We start from the raw sequence: 8,144 nt of genomic DNA on the forward strand, positions 1-8,144 counted from the left end.
GAAAAAATTGAATTTTTTTTTTTTGAAGTGACACATGGTAGAATTTAACAAGAAGGTGACACGTCAGCATATTTAACAATATTTATATATAGGTTAGATAAATAGATAGAAGTTCTTTTTATATACATTTTTCATCTCATATTTGTTCTTTACCGATTTGATATGATTATGTATTTTGTAACTATACTAGTTAAAGACTCGCAACTTCGCGGGTTGTAAAAAAAAATTAATAGCAATTTAACAGTTGGGTAATTATGATATGATCGATTAACTCAAATTTAACACTTATTTCCCACAAAATGTAATTCAACATCACAAAACTGCTAAAAAGATTAAAATAAATGTTATACAGATGTTATTTTTCATTGGTGATTAAACGAATTCAATCTTTTGTGATAGTTGTAAAGTGCAATCAATGTTGGCACTCAATAATGAATACTTTATAAGCAATATGATTCCTCTTTCGTAAATAACAATCCATTCAACATATGTATTGTGTGGTTGCTAACTCCTTTTGCCATAGTAGTTGCTAAGTGCTCTAGCCACAATGATCTACTTATCGCTCATAATAATCCTTGAATTCCCCCTACATATCAGATTTAATACCCAATTATGTTATAGTAGAAAATCGATAATTTATATTTAATATGGATATAAAACATATGGTAGGCAATTAAGGCAACATGTCAAAATTAAACAAAACACTTCAGTACTAATATTGTGTAGGTTTTCTATATAATTAATAGTCAACATATTAAGGAATGTTAAAATACTCAACGTAGTCAAATTGAATTTATACAAATATTATTCTTGCTTTGAACATTTAACATTCAAAACTTCATAGTAGTCAATTAGTAGGTCAACATATTAAGGAATCTTATAATTGATTTTATGACTCTAAAAGTCATAAAAAGTACTAAAATTTGTCACCGGTCTTCTTTTTGTCTTCTAAATTTTTCTACCAAAAACATAAGAAATGACTAACCTTTGATATGGGCTTTGGTGCTTAAAGTAGTTTCTCATTTGAATATCTTTTTATGTTACTATTGACTACTTCCATAATACAATACAGATCCTAACCCACATCTTTAAATCTTGCATTATGTTTGGTGATCCATTACAAATCATAAAAGGCAATATCAAACAACAAAAGGCAATATTAACATAAATTAAAACATATAAATGTAAAGATACTAAATGGGTCAACAAATTTTTAGACATTGGAAGCAGAACCCATAATTCAATTTGTGAATCTCATTATAAACTATGGCAACGACCCGCCCATTTTGTCACGTTGACAAATTCTTGAAGATGGTACAGTTTTACACGATAGGCATATGTAACTACTCAAAAGATAATTTATATGGATTTCTTGCAACTCACTAAAACAACATTAATATAAAATCAACTGTCAAGTTTTTAAGCATCGAATGAGAAAACAAACATAATTTTGAATATTATGCAATTTATAACTAAAAAACTCTTAATAATCGTTGTATTAATAAGGTGGCTATAATCATCATATTTATCCTTCAAAGGTTCATCATAATCATATTAAAGCCAGATAATTAAACAAGTACGTAGTTGAAGAACATTTTAATCAAATCAACTAATCAAGCATATTAAAAATAAAAAATAATCTATAAGTGCATTACTATCTTTTTGTACAGGACATTCAAGCTTCATTTACCTACATTAATCTACAACCATTGCATAAATCTTTGCTTTTCATCACAATATATACACATTATTTTACAACCACTAACTCAAATGTTTTGATAAAGGTGACCAATAGTTGTGCTCCGCAACATGTTCTTGAGATCAAAACTCTATAACAAATTCGAGAATGAGAGAAACTAACCTATTTGACATTAGGAACCTTAATTGTTACGACTTAAGAATGACATATCACAAAATCCACCCATTCCAAAACATAAACTCAATAAGACTATTTAAACATATTACAACTGGATTTTATTTGCAAACACAATGTCCATCATTCAGCTATTCAGCTATGCTTATATAGTAGTGTATGACTCACCGTATGTGGATCAAAATTCAAACTTTGATGACTTTCTAGTGAACTGCTCGTTGAACCTGACTCGGATGAACCTTCCTTAACGACCAATACCCAATGACCACTGATGACACAAACTATTTAAGTAGTCAATCTAACATACAATTAAGTGACAACAAACCGCATCAGAATTCATAAACTTTATGCACATAAACTTTCCTTTTAACCTTTCAAAGGATCAATCTAATTATAAGCGATAATCATAGTTTCATACATCATGCACTTAAAGCCACATGATCTTGTCAAGAGATATTCCTTTTACTCGCTCAATTTGTAGAACCATCACCTTCCTATAAACGGATAGCTTTAAATCAATGTGTGACACTTTTGTTTGATCTGAGATTTAACAAAAAAAAAAATGTAGTTTAACTGTTAACTTTGGTCGAGTGCTAAAATTACAACTAATAGATACATACCATCTCCTCATATATTGTATAGTTGTTCAGGTTTACAAACCTTTTTTACCACTGTAATAAATTTTGTACAATAAATAATTGTTTCATTTTCGATGACCGCAAGGGCGAATGAAGAACTCGAGCCAATCTTTTTTCTGCTTGCTACTCCAGAAATTCTTGACTCATTATCTGTTCTTCCGGGCAAATGGGTTGTAATCCTTGCTCCTAATTCCAGTATGATTTCGCGTATCCGATTTGTGGGTGGATGAAATAGATTTTGGTTTCTTTGATGTATTTGGTTTCTCAAATCGCGTATTTGATTTGAGAGGTCATGATTTTTGTGATGCCGCTAATCTCTTTTACAAGAAATCCGAAAGTATGCAATTATTTTTATTTGAATATATTAATTTCTAAATATAAAAGATACGTATCTCTTTTACTGGAAATTCAAAATGCAATTATTTGAGATTATGAATTTCTAAATATAAATGGCAGCATTTGTTGAAATTTTTAAATCAAACATTATTTAATTTGAAATTCAAACTTTCATAGCATTAATTAATAAATTTAATAATTTAATTCAATGAAATGATATGAATGTCTTTCTAAATTGAAACCAAATCGTCCATTGTTTATGGTTTTTTTTCCAAATCGTCTCCGTGTTAACAAAATTGCATAAATCATCTTTAAATGGCAAATAACGTCCCAAATGAGTCCCTGCCTTAACTTTTGTTAAACTCTCAATTAGTTAAAATATATGATTGATCCCTAAAGTTTCTTAAAAGATTGCAACAAAGATCCTCTTCATCATTTTCAAGATGAAGCTTTAGTGAATATGTCTTTGTTTCTTCATTTTACTGCATAAGCAATCCGTCTAATATTCGAATGAGTTCTGCACCACCTAACAATATTGAGAGAGCTCTTGTCGATCTTCAAAATTGGTGCAACCAACAACTAGCAAAGGTTGCTCCCCGGAATTAACTTCAGATGCTTTTTGTAATTCTTCCCAAAGCTAAAGGATCATATGGCAAGTTGATTCTTATAGTCTTTTGTGACCCATAATTTTTAGTGACCCACAATTCTTAATAGTCTTTTTGTAATTCTTCCTGAAGCTAAAGTACTTTATTATTCTATATGTTCATGACTAATGCTAATATTTTGTGACCCACAATTTTTAGGTGAGTGGGAGAAGTACCGTCTTGTCTGCAGCGCTTAACAACAGGCTCTCATATGTAACTGACCGTCCAACTATTATCTTTGGCGCTGATGTCACTCATCCACAACCGCCAGAAGATTCTAGTGCTTCTATACCTGCTGTACGTTATTTTTTTCTTGATACAATATTTTTATTTATATAATTTTATTTCATTTGAATGAGAAATGGGTTGCGTGCATCACGAATAATGTTTACGGATTGATTAAATGTAAACATGTCTTAACAAATGCCTTGACATGTACTAAATCTTCTGAAAAAATGTTTATTTATTCTAATTTCATTTCATCAAGTATATATGCATTTCAAAAAAAGGACACAAATGTTATATTTTGACTTTACTAGAAGTTACATGTTGTATGTTCTCTTTTTACTGCCTTATGTATTTGTTTTCATTTATTTTGCTAAAGGACACAAAGTGTTTTTTTAATTAATTTACTTGTTATTATTAATCTACGGATGTGTTTTTTTTTAACTTTCACTAAAGCTTAATTTTTGAAGATCATGAAGATGATCTTTGTTGCAATCTTTTAAGAAACTTCAGGGACCAATCATGTATTTTTAACTAATTGAGAGTTTAACAAAAGTTAAGGCAGGGTATAATTTGGAACGCTATTTACCATTTAAGGATGATTTATGCAGTTTTGTTAACACATGGACGATTTGGGCAAAAAATCATAAACACAGGGACGATTTAAGCAATTTTGTCTTCAATTTTATTTAATAGATCAAGGGTCTTAAATGTTTGTCTAACTTGATCTAATGGTTAAGATTCAATTTAAAGACTCAAATTGAAAATTTATTTCACAATTAAGCTTTTCTTATAATAAGTATGTAGATGTAGAATGTAGAATGTAGATATGTAGATGTAGAATGTAGAATGTAGATGTAGATGTAGATGTAGATGTAGATATGTAGATGTAGATGTAGATGTAGATAGATATAGATGTAGATGTAGATAGATGTAGATGTAGATATGTAGATGTAGATGTAGATGTAGATGTATTACTCCGTATGTGATACTTATACTCTGTCCCAAATCTATTGTTCCGTTGTAATTTTTTATGTCTTTACCTTTCAACTTTGACTCTAAATATTTTTGTTTGTTTTATATATTATTCGATTAAATTATATAAATGAATTAATTTTTAAATATATTTTTAACAGTTCATCAAGTATTATGTAACATGTAAAAAATAATTTAACTATTTCAGGTCAAAGTTAAAAGAAAAAAGCCTCTTAAGTTAAAACAAGACAATAAATTTGAAACAGAGGGAGTATTAATAGCAATTCTTTTATTTATGAAATCTCCATCAACCTTGCTAGAAACATGGGCACGATCAAAGTTCCTATATTTGAGTTAGAATCGCTAAATCATGAGGTGAATCTGCAATTGTTATCAGCATAAAAGCGTAAGTTGTCGCTGATGGATCAGACATACTTCGATCTCAATTTTGTAACCTTAAATTATTTAGTGTAATATTTTGCTTAATTTAAAATATAGAAAAGTAAAATTTTAAACGGAGTATTAATTCGAAAAAGGCAATGGAGTTTTTAGGTGGAAAATTAAAATGTTACACCATAAATATTTGTAGAGGAAATTACGTTTATGTGACAGTGTTGTGAGAAAGGAGTTCATGTGGTAAGTATCGTGTTGTGAAATTGTAGAGTGAATATGATGACGTGACATTTTTTTAATAACACTAATTGTCATGAGAACCTTACTGTTCACCATGGCATTAATGTAAATACCCCCACGTTTTGGGGTATTTTTAAACCGGTATATTACATTTTATTTATTTATTTGTTTTTATTTTTAAATATAAATAATATAAATATAAGTATAAGACGATATAATTAATGTGTCTTCACTATGTTTTACATAAAACTCCAAAAATGAAAGTTTTGGCCCATCAAGTTGCGAGCATCTCGCCTTTTAAATCACCTAAATTTGAGCTCGTAAGAGAGAGTTATGGCCAAAACGCTACAGACGCATAGAGTTTTCAAAATCACAAACTTTCCACACTTCACCTTACTTTAACAATGCCACCTAAAATAAATTTCATAACTAAATAAGTATCGAAAGTTAATGAAATCGACTTAATTTATTGCCATTAAAATGTATATTAAACATTACGAATTTGACAATATAAATACCTCGGTTTATTCAAAAAGTAGTCATTTCATAAACATTGCACCAAACCTTCACGATCTATTTGGATGTATGTTCGAGGTGTACATATCACTCCCCATCTAGGTGATGATATGTACACAACTCATTTTTGTTATATACACAATCATCATGCTTTACAGTATTGTACAAGAATTCACAAGACAAGTTTTATGTATTATAAAATTCTGTTATTTAACAATACTAATTGTCATGAGAACCTTAGTTTTCATCTATTATTCTCTAAAGAATTCACAAGCTTTGTGCACAAGTTTTATGTATTATAAAATTCTTCATCGTCTGAATTTGATTCAAATATGAATTAATTAAACATATTGTGTGTTTTTTTAACTTGCTTGTGTCTCTTCATTATTTTTATAAGATATAAGAATGAAAGTGAAAGTAAAGAAAGAGTATAGAATTGTAGTTAAAAATGTAAATGGAATTGAGTATTTATAATTGAAACTCTTTTAATTTTATTACTCCGTATTTAATTAAACGCTTTCCCAACGGTTAAAACATTGACTATCCAATGAGAATGTGATATATATATATATATATATATATATATATATATATATATATATATATATATATATATGCAGGTTCAAACGAGAACCACTAAAAAAGTGAGAACTGCGAGAACTATTTAATTTAATAGTTTTTATGCGTTTAAATACAACAAATTACATGCAAATGTTAATTAATGCATATATCATTAACAAACATATGTTCATTAGCTCAAATTACATGTTAAATTGTTAATTATATGAAATTGTTCACATGTTCGGAAACAAATATGTACATGTGAACGAGAAACTATATATTGAATTATATAGGTCAAATATAAGTGTTTTTCAACTATTTTATGTTAATTCATACTCTTCATCAACGTTTATGTGTGATTCAATCTAGTTACATGTGAAAATCTTTATAAATCAAAAGTTCTCGCAGTTCTCGCCTTTTTATGGTTCTCGTTTGAACTTTTGGCTATATATATATATATATATATATATATATATATATATATATATATATATATATATATATATATATATATATATATATATTATGTATGTATCTGTCGAGACAACCATTGAAAACGCTACAACGCCCACAACGATTTTGCCCTACAACGCCGCATAGAGCTTGTTATGGACGTTGTTGGCTGGTGACTCAAGGCATGTTTGGTTGAAAGTTATTTGGATCATTAGCTTCTAGTTTTTCTGAAAAATCTCATATCTAATACTAAAAACGCCGTTTGGTTAAAAGAGTTAAAATTTTAGATGGAGGGAAACAACTAAAAGCTAATTGAATTAGCGTTTGAAAAAAAAACTCAGAGCTTTTTGATGATGTGCGTAGCCCATCGGGCCGATCAATTGGGCTTGGTCCATGGGCCACCATTAATTCTACCTCTAAAACCTTAATTTCCTCTTATAAATAAAGGGGCTATCCAAGCAATTAGGGTACACAATCTTCAGCAGGGTTTTTACCTACGCCGCATCGTAGGTTTTTTTCCATTCACCATTGATCGGCGCCGTCCATCGGCCGACGGTCAGCCCGTAACCACCCTCACGAGATCATAATCTCGGTAGGGTTATCACGGTAACCTGACCGGAGGTTTACGTCGCAGAATCCAAAAAACCCCTCCTATATTGCACTCAAACATCTTTCTAGCCTTAGGCCGAAATGTGCTTGATCACTTTTTGTCATTTTACTCATTATTTTAACAGTTTCAGCTACTTTATCAAACACTTAAATATATATAAAAAAGCTGTAAGCTAACAGTAGCAAGCTACAAAGTAGTTTTGCCAAACATACCCTCAGACAACTGAGAGGGTACAATGGGCTCAATGGCTTATAGGATATAGTCTTACAGATGTTAGGTCGGGATGATTCTTGTTGGGTGCAAAGAAGATCAAAACGAATGAGCTGAGTTATCGTGTTCGGGTGATGCTTATCGTGTTCGGATGATGTTTGTCGCAAAACGGTGATGTTTGTTGCAAAACGCGACAAGACTCGAAAGTGATGAAGTGCACTGAAACGAGACAAATATGGCAGGAGTGGGTGTCTGAAGCTGTCATGTTTTGGACCACTTTGTCACGTTTTGATGCAGTTTTTCGCGGAACGCGACAAAGTGTCGTGAAACACGACAGTGTTCATAGCCAGCAAGTCACTAGATTTGTTTCCTAATTTGATTAGCACTATAAATATACCCATTGTAATCTGTAACCATACCTATGAAAAATATAATAAAATCCTCTTTGTTTGGCCGTGGATTAAACCAGT

At 30.3% G+C, this 8,144-nt stretch overlaps 1 long non-coding RNA gene across 1 annotated transcript; it reads right to left on the bottom strand.

Annotated features, from left to right (window-relative positions):
* Positions 1 to 405: 405 nt before the first annotated feature.
* Positions 406 to 2,896, bottom strand: LOC139904210 (uncharacterized). Its single transcript, XR_011778703.1, has 3 exons — positions 2,534 to 2,896; positions 2,042 to 2,413; positions 406 to 586 (listed from the first exon to the last, which is right to left on the bottom strand). It is a non-coding gene; the product is annotated as an uncharacterized lncRNA (long non-coding RNA).
* Between the last annotated feature and the right edge of the window lie 5,248 nt (positions 2,897 to 8,144).

This window comes from Rutidosis leptorrhynchoides, chromosome 4 (assembly GCF_046630445.1).
Source record: "Rutidosis leptorrhynchoides isolate AG116_Rl617_1_P2 chromosome 4, CSIRO_AGI_Rlap_v1, whole genome shotgun sequence".
Lineage (NCBI taxonomy): Eukaryota > Viridiplantae > Streptophyta > Magnoliopsida > Asterales > Asteraceae > Rutidosis > Rutidosis leptorrhynchoides.